This window comes from Pteronotus mesoamericanus, unplaced genomic scaffold (genome assembly GCF_021234165.1).
Source record: "Pteronotus mesoamericanus isolate MK-2021 breed Mesoamerican mustached bat unplaced genomic scaffold, CSHL_Meso_final contig_182, whole genome shotgun sequence".
Lineage (NCBI taxonomy): Eukaryota > Metazoa > Chordata > Mammalia > Chiroptera > Mormoopidae > Pteronotus > Pteronotus mesoamericanus.
In genome coordinates, this window is record NW_026555078.1 from 3,389,632 (window position 1) to 3,402,467 (window position 12,836).

Below are 12,836 nucleotides of genomic sequence, written 5' to 3' on the forward strand. Positions count from 1 at the left end.
GCACTGCTTGGCCCAGCCTGAAAGGGTTAGTCAGTTCTGCGCTACCCTCACCTCAAGGTCAGAAATACCTGGGACCCAGGTGGGGTGCTCACCAGCCTCCTGCAAGAAGATGGGAACAGTGTTCAATTTATCAGAGGAAACGGTCCAGCCCTGGCTTTGTTACCCTGAACGTGAATGAACGCTATGGGAAAGAGCTAAGGGGGCAGAAGGAAACTAAAATTTAATGACCACCTACTATGGGCTCGGCCCTGTACCTGCCTCCTAGCTCCCCTTTGCCGTCAGAACAGTCAGAGAAGTATGATCTACCTCCTTTGCACAGATGAGGACACAGAGGCTCGGCCAGGATAAGATCTTTGCCCCAGATCACACAGCAGGGAAGGGGGTGGGTAGTGAAACGTTTGGGGAGTTATGTGCACCTCCTGGGGGGAGGGCCCCATTATCATGGGGAGGTGCTGGAGGAAGGAGGGGGCTGCTCTTCCTGATCCTCACTGGGGGGTTTAGCGAATGTGGATTCAAGGATGGCTCTGCGATTAGCCTAATTATATTGTTTACCTCTGGCCAGGTGTGAAGGGAAAAGACAGGTGTTCTACTCCCCCCCCACCCCACCCCAGCCCCAGCTAAGCTGGCTTTGTTGTTAAGTGTGAAACAACCCTATTTGGGGATCTCATTTAAGTGCCTAATGGAAATAGTTGAAAATAGTTGAGTCTCTGCAGTGATGGAGTTGAACAAGGAAAGAACGATTATGCTGGAAATTTCGTTAGAGAAAGGGCTCTTCAGACCCATTCATCATCCATCTACCTGTCCATCCACCCATCCAACCACTAATGATCTTTTCAGCCATCCACCAATTCCCCATCGGCCCTCTGTCCACCCGCCCATGCCTGGCTCTGCTTCCTACCTGCTGTGTGATTCTGGGCACCAAAAGCAGCCCTCTGAGCCTCTGTTTCTACCCTGCACAGCAGAGCTGATGACACCTCGTCGGGAGAGGGTGCAGTGGCATTCCTGTGACCAGGTCCCCTAAGTGCCCGAATGGAGCTTGTTACACGCTTGACACTCAGTAAAACTTGGTTTCTATCATCTTTCCTGCCTAGGTGTGATTCGTTCATTCTTTCCTGCGCTCACTCTTGCCTGGCATGGTGCTAGGCCCTCCCTGGGGACAGAGCTGTGACCAAGACCAGCAGAGCTTCTGCCTTCATGCAGTTTACAGTCTGGTTATTGAGCAAACACTGCGCAGCGCTGAGATTGTGGACAGGCCTTCCTTCCCTGGCCTGTACGTGTGTTCGGCTTGGTCAGTAATGTGCTGACTTTTAAAAAAATAGACTTTATTTTTTTAGAGCAGTTTTAGGTTCACAGCGAAACTGAGCAGAAAGTACAGAGATTTCCCACCCCCAGGCAAGTCTCCACCCTGTTAATAGATTCCCCCCAATCCAGAGCGTTGCATTTATTACAGTCAAGGAACTGACGACGTCATCGTTACCCAAAATCCATAGTTGACATGGGGCTCTCTCTTGGTGGAGGGCAGTCTACGAGCTTTGCTAGACGAGTAATGGACTGTGTCCGCCACTATGGTATCATACAGAATAGTTGTACTTCCCTGAAAATCCTCTGTGTTCTACCCCTTCATCCCGCTCTCTCCCCAGCTCTGCACCCACGGATCTTTCCATGGACTCTGTCGTTTTGCCTTTTCTAGATTGGAATCCTACCGCGTGTAGCCCTTACAGGCTGGCCTCTTTCCCTTAGTAACATGCATTTATGTTTCCTCCATGTCTTTTGATGGCTTGATAGTCCATTTCTTTCTTTTTTTTTAAACAAGAGTTTATTTCTGCCAAACTGATCACATATGCCAGGGAACAATGTCACAAATGCTACCTAATCTATTTCTTTTTAGCCCTAAATAATATTCCACTGTCTGGACATACCACAGTGCATTTATCCACCTACCGACAGTCATCTTGATTGCTTCCAGGTGTTGGTGATTATGAATAAAGCTGAATAAACGTCCATGTACAGATTTTTGTGTGGACATAAGTTTTCAATGTGTTGACTTTTTCTAAATTAGCTGACAACATTTAAAAGTTGAGAGATTTGCCCTGGCCGGTGCGGCTCAGTTGGTTGGAGCATTGTCCCAACACTGAAATGTTGAGGTTCAATTCCTGTTTGGGACGTACTCCTGGGTTGCAGGTTTGATCCCTGGTCCAGGCACAGGTGCAGGCGACCCCCAGTCCAGACACACATAAGCCCTGGCCCAGGCACATAGGAGAGGCAACCAGTCGCTGCTTGTCTCTCTCATCGATGCTTCTCCCTCTCCCTTTCTCCCCTCCTCTCTCTAAAAGCAATGAAAAAAAAAAAAAAGTAGGGAGATTTCACATCTAAAACAAATACTCAGGCAGAACTTCTAGCTTGTCAGGAAAATGGAAATCCAACATCTCGTTCCCGCAGCCGAGCGAGCCCTGGAGCCGGGCGGCTGCTGCCCTCGACAGCTGGAGCTCCCGGCTCTGCTGCAGGCCTGGCCCCGCCCCCGGCCCCTTTGCCTGCTGTCCACGTCTCCAGGCGTGGGAGCGTGAGATCCCCGGGGAGGCCGCGGTGCCTCATCACTCCAGCGCCTCATTACATAGTGCTTCTGGAGGGCCAGGCACTGTCCTGAGGGCCTTCCAAAATTTAACTCTCAGCCTTCATGGAAATCCTACGAGGCGGGCAATAGGATCCTTATTACACATGCGAGGAAATCGAGGCGTAGAGAGGTTAAGTAAGTCGTCCGAGGTCATGCCGCCAAAAGTATCAGCGTCAGGATGTGAACCCTGGCTGTCTGGCTCTTGAGCACTAAACTAGCATCTTCCAGGTGTGGTGGGCAGAGAAACAGACTCAAGAAAAGGCAGGTAACAATCAAAGAGGAGTCACAGGGCAACAGAGCCAGTGAGCGGGAGGCCAGAGAGTGCCCAGGAGCTCAGAGCAGAGGGAACGGCACTCCCGGCTCTCCAAAGTGCCCAGCGGGATGCAGACATTCGGTCAGTCAGTGTCGGAAAAGATAAGGAACGCTTCCTGGAGGCGGTGTCCACTGGCCGGGCCTTGAGGGGCTGGAATAGATGAAGAAATGCTTTGTGGCCAGGGCACAGGTTCCCTTAGAATGACTTAGACTGGATAACAGGCCACGGCTTAGACCCTTGGTGGGATGTCTTACCCCAAGGGCTGAAGCACAAGGTAGGTGTGCCCTGCACATACTGGTCACAGAGAGCAGGCAGCCAACTCCTTGGGGACCGTCTCGGCAGAGTGAGCTAATTTCCCTGTCACAGACATCGAGGGCCATTAACCTGAGCTGGGCACCAGGCAGGCTGTGCAGCGTCTACAGCAGCATCAGGACAGCAGCTACAAGAGCGCCAGGGGGCAGCACTCCCTGGCCATGACCTGTCTTGGGCAGGGGACGCCTGGGAACCTCTGCTCTCGGACAAGAATCTGCGTGGGACAACAATGGGCCCCATGGAGAGCTCCGCCGCCTCAGGAAGCTCTAGCACCGGGCCTCCCTCTGTCTTGGATGAAGCTGAGGCCTAGGGACAGAAGGCAGTCACTGGGTTGCACATTTGGGATTCAATCGCCCCAGAAATATTAGGTTCATGCCAAATGCATCTATTTCCCTGAATCAAGGCCACCATCACCTCTGCATCTTACTATGGCAGCTGCCAAAGGATCCTGGCTCATCCAGAAAGCGGGTGTGGCTTTCCAAGCGGGTGGGGAAAGCATTCTGTGGCCTGCGAAGGGGGCACACGCACACGCCTGTCCGCTGTACCCTGTCCCAGCCCTCGAGGGCCAGTGGCTTTGTTTCCACGGGAGGGCCCAGCTGAAACTGGCACGTGGGCTGCTGTGACGTAAGAAGAGGCAGGATGTCTCGGTGGCTTAGTCTTCTCCTTTTCCCTCTCCCCCTCTTAAACCAGGCTTTTAAGTGCTGGCCCACAGCCTGCTGATTGCCTCTCTGCAAAGCTATTTAGAAGCTTCCTGTTCCACGTGCTGATTAACAGTTTATGAATTTTAACTGCCACCCAGGCCCGTGCAGCTACAACACTCCTTCGCGGAGGCCGGCATGTGCCACTCCAAGTCTGTGGTGTGTTTTTCCACTTCCGTCTAACTGGGACGCACATGGCGACCTAGCGGGGTTACCAGTGTCCCAGAGATGCTGAGTCTTAGGCCCAGAAAACTGGGATTGGGTCCTTTCTCATGACCCACCTTGTCATTCCTGGCAAGTTCAAGGCAACCGGGTGATTCACCAAAACAGCTGCATGACGGGGTCTGTGTGGGGCCCCCGCCCCCGCCCCCAAGGTGCTCCTGGTCTTGGAGGAAAGAAGCAAGCAGCGCTCATCCTGGGGAATATTTGTGTATCTATTCTTCACAGCAACCCCTGTACGTCCAGGACCCTTTTACAGACAAGAAAACCAAGGTCCAGTGGGGCCGAGTCGCTTGCCTGAGGACGCCCAGCTAGGGACCGGCAGAGCTGGGATTTGAACCCAGGCAGTCTACATCCTGGGCCCATTTTTTCTATTGAGTTTGGTCTTGTTGGTTTGAGGAAATCTTTAAATATCAAGGAAATTGTCTCTTTATCTGTGATATGAGTTGCAAATATTTCTATCTGTTTGTTGCTTGCCTTTTGACTTTAATTTTTTTCCTTGCAGTTTTTAAATTTTATGTAAGAATTGAACGACCTTTTCTTTATGGCATTTATGGCGCAGATGCTGGGGATCCAGTGATGAAGAAGTCAGTCCCGCCCTCAAGGATCATGCAGACCAGTGGAAGGGCAGACAGACAGACAGACAGACAGATCCATTGAGGTGAGCCGCTGAGAGAAGTCCAGCCCCGGGCCCCAGTGGTGTGCCTGGAGCAATGTCCCAGGAGAGTCCGAGATGTGCCCACTCAACCGGGCAGCGGAGAGGGGCATGGCCAGCACGGGCCACAGAAAAGTGGGTGTGCAGAACCAAACAAGGGGACGGAGAAGAGGTTTGGCCCAAGCTCAAACGGAGGCGTGTCTCTCCATCTCGCTGGTGCTTGAGCTAGAAGAGACGGAGGCTAGAACCAGAATTACGGCAGGTAGGGTTTCCGTGGTCTTTTGTGCACCCGTGAGTACAGCTGCCCTTGCTAACCTCACACAGAAGCTTCCTTGACAGGCAGTCCCGACATTTCCTTCCAGTTTGAACATCCAGGGTGTCCCTTGCTCAGGGACCCCCTCCCTGCCCCCAGCAGTTGGGAGAGACATCTGCCTCCTGGGTTCTTAGCTTGGAGGGCCTGGGAAAGCCTCTTTGCCTCCCCAACTATTTTCTCCTTTGTGGCAAGGAGAGGACAACTTACACTTTTGCAGAGTTATTGAGGGACCAGATGAGTGTCAAATACCTGGCAGGGGGCTAGGTGTTTGAGAATTAATAATAGCCATAGCAATGATTATTATCTAATGATTATTCAGATAATATTATCTAATTATTATTATCCAATCACTATTATCCAATGATCATTATCGTGTAATCAGTGTTCCACGCACGAGGTGTCCGCGTCAGCCCTTGGCTCTCCGTTCCCACGCGACCCAGGTGGAGGGAGTGTCCCGTGGGGCCCCATCTGCACCGTGGCCCCCTCTGGCGGTAGAGCGGGCCTAGCCACTCTGGCTCATGGGCTCCCCTCCTCCGTTTCCCACCAGTTGTCTCTCAGGCTTCCTGAGGGTGACGCAGGTTAGAGCTGTTGCTGCAGGCCCAGAGCAGGCAGGCTGGGCTGGGCTGGGGAGACCCCACCCCACCCATAGGCGGGAATTTCCGTGTGTTGGAGTAAGTGACCACCCATTTGCTGTGTGGCCTGGGGGCAGTTTCATCTCCCAGTCCCTCTGAGGAGGGAACTGCAGGACCAGATGCCTGCGTCCTCGCTGGTGGACGCTTCCACAGCTTGCTTTGCGAAGGTGCCCCACACACACTTCTGACATCCACGTGGCTTTGTCTTAAAGCCTTTTTTAGTGTCTTTTTTTCTCCCAGCCCAAAGCATACATGTGTCTAGAAGAGTAACTTGAAAAGTTCCTTCTTATTCTATATTGCGGGGGACTCCGGTTACCTCGAAACACCGTTCACAGCAGGAGAGGTGGGGAGGTGGGGAGGGTGCAGATGGGGGACTGGGGGCGATGTTTGCCTCGTTCTGGGCCCCTGGAGAGGCAGCGAGACGCAGAGGATCAGAGACCACAGCCCTGCGGTGGCTGCGTGTTCACGGGCTCACAGCCAGCCTCCTCTCCACTGGACTGCAAGGGCGGGGGTGGGGGGGTGCTGGGCTCCAGGTCCCGCCTGGCTGGACAGCTGTGACAGGGTGGGGTGGGGGGAGAGCCAGGAATCACCCCTTTTCCTTCTTTGTGTCTGATGGATCCTCCGCTGTCCTCTCTCTTCCATCTCCTTCCTGCTGACAAATGAGGCCGGGGCAGCTGGGGGAACTTATGTAACTTAGGATACTTTAGGATGCGACGCCCTGGTGGACGGTGTCTTTGAAAAGCTTCTAATCTGCTGCCAGAGCTTCCTCCTACCTGGTCTTTTCCAGAACTCTTGGTCAGAGGCCCCAGGCTTGGTTCCATCCGCATCTCCAGTGGCTCCCAGCCCTGCCTGGACGACCCGGCCATAGGCGCGGCTCTGGCGCCGCCTAGTGGTGGCGCGGCGAGCGCACAGGCGCCTTGTTTGTCTTACCCTAGACGCACTGGCCGGGTCCTGTGCCCTCACAGCTCCTTCGACTTCACGTGTGTCTAACCCAGCCAACAAAACGCCTTTCATCTTCCCCAAACGTTTTCTTTCTCTGCGGCGCGTGAACTGCCGTTTTCCCCGATGGGTTGGTGGTTTATATTTTATGCTGTTGTTTTCCTCATTGAAACTTTATAATAAGGGAACAGCCCAGGGCCTGTGTGTGCGCGGCCCCACCCCCACACTCTCTGTGCCTCAGTTTTTTCATCTATAAAATGGGACATTGAATTCAGGGATTTTGTACAGCCTTGAAGTTCAGTGACAGCTGTGGATCTTAGTGATAGTGGGAAATGCTCGTGTTGAAACGAAACCTTCCTTGAGAAAGCCAAGATTTCGTCCAATGCAATGGAAATTATGTTACTTTTGATTAACATTATTTAATACATTTATTATTGATATGACATGTTATGTAAGTACAAGATGCAGTACACAGTACATAATATAATATTTATGTCCAGAGAGGCGGGCAGCAAGAACCACAGCGATGGTGGCAGGGCACACCCTGAGCTTGCGGTCCCCATTCTGGAAATTTGGAACCACAGGCCCTCAGCTCTGAACTCGTCCTCAAAGCAAGGAGGCTGCCAGGACAGGTGGTGAGCTCCCTGTCATGGGACAGTGGCTCACTGGGGTCCAAGGGCTTCACGGTTCCTTGCTGCACATGAGAGTCACCTGACAAGGTTTTTGTAAATCCAGATGCCCAGGCCCCACCCCAGAGGAATTAAATCGGGATGTCAGGGCGGGGCCTTGCTGGGTGTCCTGCTGAGCTTGGACCTGCGGTGGCCAGGACACCAGGCAGGAGGGCAGTCTCGTACAGGACGGCTGGCTGCCGGTGACCGGAAGGGCGCCAGCGCAGGGTGTATCCTCAGGGCTTCTGGTTCACAGCTCTGTTGGGCTGTGTGTGCGAGCTTGTGCGTGCGCCCCCGTGCACATGTGGGAAGCACTGGTCTGACCGTGCGTGAGTTCTCGCTCGTCATCAGGGTGTGCAGTGTGTGAATCCCTGCTGGGTCATCCGGAAGGTAGGCTTATGCACATCGTGTCCAGGGTGCCAGCAAAGCAGGGGCAACAAAATGAATGAACAAACAGGCAAACGCATAAAGGGAAAAGCAAATCAATGCATGTGTGGAAAGTCAATAATTTAAAGTTGCAATCAGAAAAATTCAGAAAGAAATTACTCTTTTTAGCACACACATACATTTTCTGACACTTAGCATTTCAAAAAAAAAAACAACCCACCGTTGTTTTTAAACTCCATACAGAAAGCAGGGAGGCTCCATGAGTTTTTCCATGCTCAGAGCCTGTTAAAGGTGGCACGCGAGCCCAGCACACACAGGTGCTAGTACAAGCATGTCTGCACACGCAATGTGCATGTGATGCCTAGTCATGGGCTGCCTGTGGGCTCCTGTGGGGCATGCATGGTGTGCGCACAGGTGAGTGCTGGTGGATGCAGGGCTCTGTGTACCCGGATGTGAGCAAGGGCTCTGTTGGGGTTTCTGGGGGCGTACTACTGTGGGCGCATGCTTCTCTGCCCACAGAGAAGAGATCTTTCATAACTCAGCCACCATCTCTTAGCTGCAAGTGTAAAAGGCAAAAACTAAATTCCTTAGGATGCCGAAACGGACTCCAGAGCACGTGTGTTCCTTAACGCCTCACGGCTCAGGCTCGTGTGCGTCTCCCTCTGTCTGCAGCCTCACTCACGCATAGGTCCAAACTTGGAGACCAACGAACACTCACATGCGTGCTTGTGAACATGAAGACAACCTGGTAAGTGGGAATCCGCCATCCCGTTCTGCCTGGGGCCAGCATTCCAGGCTGTTAGGATTGGGAAGATTTGAGACTTTTGATCTGCCAGTAGAGAATGACCACAATTCAGTGAAAGCAAGGGGAGAGAGTATTCCTGGAGGTGATTACCATTGCAGCTGGTGGGTCAGGCCTGCAGGAGGGTGAGGGCCGGATAAACAGTGTTACCGCAGCACTTCTTCCTCTGGCTGGGCTGTGATGGTGCCTCTTAGCGCCCCCTGGTGATGGGTTCTGCCTCTTGCAGACAGATCTGGGAAAGAGGAGGGGAGAGCGGCACCCTCTAGGGCGCCACCCAGAAAAGTACAGACTGTTAGATGTTAGATCCTGGAAGCTATTTCATCTTCCACCTGGCTGAGAAAGCCATGTGACCTGCCCAAAGTCACCTGGCCAGTGCATCTAGGACAGGGTGCTCTTCTCCTAACCTGGCCATGATTGGCCGCTCCCCAGTCCACCCCTCCTTGCATCCCCCCATCCTGGCCCCACCTAGGTCCCCAGCCAGAGTCTGAGCAGAAGGCAGGAGCAGGTGCTATGATTTCAAGGTGCCTGGACCCTGGAAATGTCTACTGTTTGTGTTCAGCCATAGCCTCAGAAGGTCCTCGTTAAAATGAAACTTCCTCCATGTCAAGAGTCAGCAACATTTTCTGTAAAGGACCAGGTAGTAACTATTTTAGGCTTTTCAGGCCCAAGGGACTCCACTACGATCACGTAACAGCCACCGGAGTGTGAAGGCAGCCTCGGATAATACATGAGCGAAAGAGCGTGGCCACACCTGTCTTTATTTACAAAAACGAGGCTTGGGTTTGGCCCCTGGACTTCGCTGGTCCACACCAGCTCTGTGGAGCAGACTCTGCCCTCCGCCTGCCCAGCAAACCCATTTCTGCTGCTTTTGGGAGAACAAATCTCCCCTTTAAGAACTACTCTTCCCCATTGTCAAATGTCTGATATATGTGAAGTTGACTTTCAGTTGCCTATGTGGCCCAAGTTAATCCATGTGTCCTTCCCTCTGACCAACCCCTCAAATGCCAGTTGGTTCAAGAATGAACACCTGACACAATGGGTGCCAGTGACAGTGGAGGTCTTTGTTCAACACCTGGAGGAAGAGACACAGCCCCTGAGGCTGCGAGGCCTGGCGCTGGCACGGAGAGTCTGCTCTTGAGGGAGGAACCCTGGCGGTGGGCACCGTGGGGCCCAGGGTGGGAGGCAGGGAAAAACCATGGAAGGTGGCTTCTCCCTGGTGACTCATTTGAGCCCCTAGATCAAGCCTTACCTGAAGCTCGAGTAATTGTTGGACTTTTCAGTTAGGAGAGCCAATACATTCTATTTTTGGTTCAAGCTATTTTTTAAAACCTCGGTTTTCCGTCACTCACAGCCTAACTTGCTAACTGATGTATCACCTGTATGCTCCCCTGGGGCCAGTGCAGGCCAGGCTCCTGCATGACAAGGGCCTTGGGACGCTCCGAGGTTGCCTCTGAGGTACTGGCTGCAGCCTCTGAGCCTCAGACACAGTCTGCTTTGAGGACAGACTGAGCACGGCCTCTCCGGGGCCCCCGGACCCGGAGCCAAGGTTCTGGCTTTGGCCTCCAACCAGGGCTGAACTTTGCCGTAATAGTTGGGAAGCCTGGATTCTTTCTCCAGCCCGTGAACTTGAAAATGTTCTCTAACAGAAACATCTGGGCCCTCCTCTGGCCCCAGGGTGCACACCTCTCAGACTGCCATAAGTCACAACAGCGCGTCAAGGGTTTTATTGGGGTTATGAATTATGGATATGGCCCAGGCTGTGCACTTTTCATTATTTTTTTCCTGCCGCAATTAAGCCACAAATCATACTTGAGAAATGGGAGGGTGACCGAATTAGTCAGGATTCGTTCATAATAGGCTGACCCTGGAAAAGTCATCCCGGAGGGATCAGATGGTTGCCAGGTCCCAAGAGCAGGGGCCAGGAGACAACGGTGTCGCCTTGCCCAGGTCTCCAGCTAATGGACTTTGTACCCCTGAGAGGCTCAAGCTGTCCAGCTACATACTCAGCGCAGGCAGTGCCTTCGTTTGGCTTCAGCTGGAAGGGAGAGGCGCCCACGGAGAACGGAGGAGGCCGGAGTCTGGATTGGTCCTGTTCCTTGACTGACTGTCAGACCGAGGACCAGGCACATCCCCTACGTGACTGAGATGAAGAATGAATGGGACCATCCCCAAGTCCTGAGACTCTGGGATAACAAGAGGGATTTCATCCTGCCGAGGCACGTGACTCCTCACCTTCTTGAAATTGGCTTTTTTACTGAAATACAATGTACACAGAGAAAAAAATGCACAGCTTGATGAATTTTTAGCCTGTGGAACCGGCACCCAGGTCGTTGGAGGATTTGCTACTCCAGACAAGAGCAGAGTGGGCCAGGCGTTTGGCCCTTGAGGAGCTCCCAGGCGGCCAAAGAAAAGGCTGCACAAATAACTCACAACCATGTTAACCAACACGAAGTCAAGGTGCCGGGCACCAGCACACCGCGCTTCCGGCAGGGCGCGCCATGACGTCTGCTGCTGCTCAGAGGAGCCTGCCTCTCTCCCCAACCCAGGGACACGGTGGAACTCCCTGCCCCCCTGCAGCTGGGTGGGTCAGGTGACTGGTTCTGGCCAATCAGTGTGAGTGGACATAACCCTTGTCACTTGTGGGCAAAAGATAAAATTGCTGGCCTGAGATTCCCCAGAGCTGCCTTTTCCTCTGCAATGTGACCAGCGATGATTGAGATGGAGCCACCCAAGGCGGCTAAATGGAGCCCAAGTCCTCGGCTGACCTCGAGGACATGCCCGAGGAGCGCGCTTTCCTCATAAGCCGCTGAGACGTCCGGGCTGATGGTTAGCACAGCGGAACTGAGCACATCCGCGCTGAAACGAGGCCTGGTTCTGCTCATCCTTGCCAGGCGTTTGATATCAGCTGATAACTGAGGCTGACAATTAGAATGAGTAATCTGTGTCATTTAGCTATTGCTGAAATCAATAAGATAATTGGTGATGGGCCACCCAGACAACCCACGGGGACATTGTCTGACGCTCCATCTCTGTGACCCTGCTCTCCTCATTTCCATGCCCAGGCAGTGATCTGTCATCTCTGCTTCCTTTCCTCCATCCCCATGGCCACTGCCTGGGTTGAGGGCTGATCATCGTTAACCTGGATGCCGCGGTGGCTGAGGTGGCCTCTCGGCCCCCAGCCTCACCCCGACACCTGTCCCCAAGCTTCGGTGCCATGCAAGTCTCGTCATGCCTGTCCCTCTTCGTTCCCCACTCAAAACCCTTCAGTGACTGTCGTTTAGGATGGGGCTTTTTAAGAAAGGCGGCGTGCCATTGTGGTCACGCGGACTGACTCTAGAGGCAGGCAGCCTGTGTTTGGATCTTAGCTCTACCACTAGCCACCTGTGTGTCACTGAGCCACTTACTCAGCCTCCCTGTGCCTCGGCTGCTTCACTGATGAAAGCAGGGAGAAGAATAACAATCATGGGTAGTAATAAAATGTACTGCATAGGATTGTAGCAAAGAAGGGACGAGTCAGTAAGTTGCCCAAGAACAGTGTATTCTAGTTATTTATTGCAGCAGTAATAAAACGGCCTAAAACTTGGCATCTTAAGATGACAGTTATTTTATTAGCATCTCTCACATTCGGAGGGATTGACTGGGCTCAGCTGAGTGATTCTCATCTGAGCCTCTCCCGAGGTTTTAGTCAGATGGTGGCGGGGGCTCGAATCCTCTCTTGGGGCCCTCTCTCACCTGTCCAGCCGGTGATGCTGGCCGCCGGCTGGGGTCCTGCTGGGGCTGCACGCAGCCACGCCCGCGCTAGGCCTGGGCTTCCTCACAGAGAGTGGCTGGGTTCTCAGACAGAGAAGCCCAAGAGAACCAGGTAGACGTCGCTTAAGTTTTTAAGACCTAGCTCTGGAAGTCACCATGACAGCATCTCTGCAGTAGTCAGAAGCCTTTCCAGATTCAAGGAGAAGGAGAATAGACCTCAAGGGGCGGAGAGAGGACTGCCAAGGTCACATTACAAGTAGTGAATGTGAGATAGAAAATTCTATCTCACCTTGGGAAAAACCAATCTGCCACACATTGCCCAAAAGTAGTGAGTGTGCAGTAAAAGTTAGGTGCTATTATTGTTATTGTCTTATGACTACAATTTTTGTTTGGAAGCTCAGTGTGTGAAAGAGATAAAAGCAGAGCAGCCGGGGGTAGAAACGTGTCAGAAGCCCTTACATCAGCCCTGAGGAAGCTCCTCAAAATCACGAGGTCTCTGCAGTGCCCAATGGCAATCCGCTGGGTTGTATCAACCAG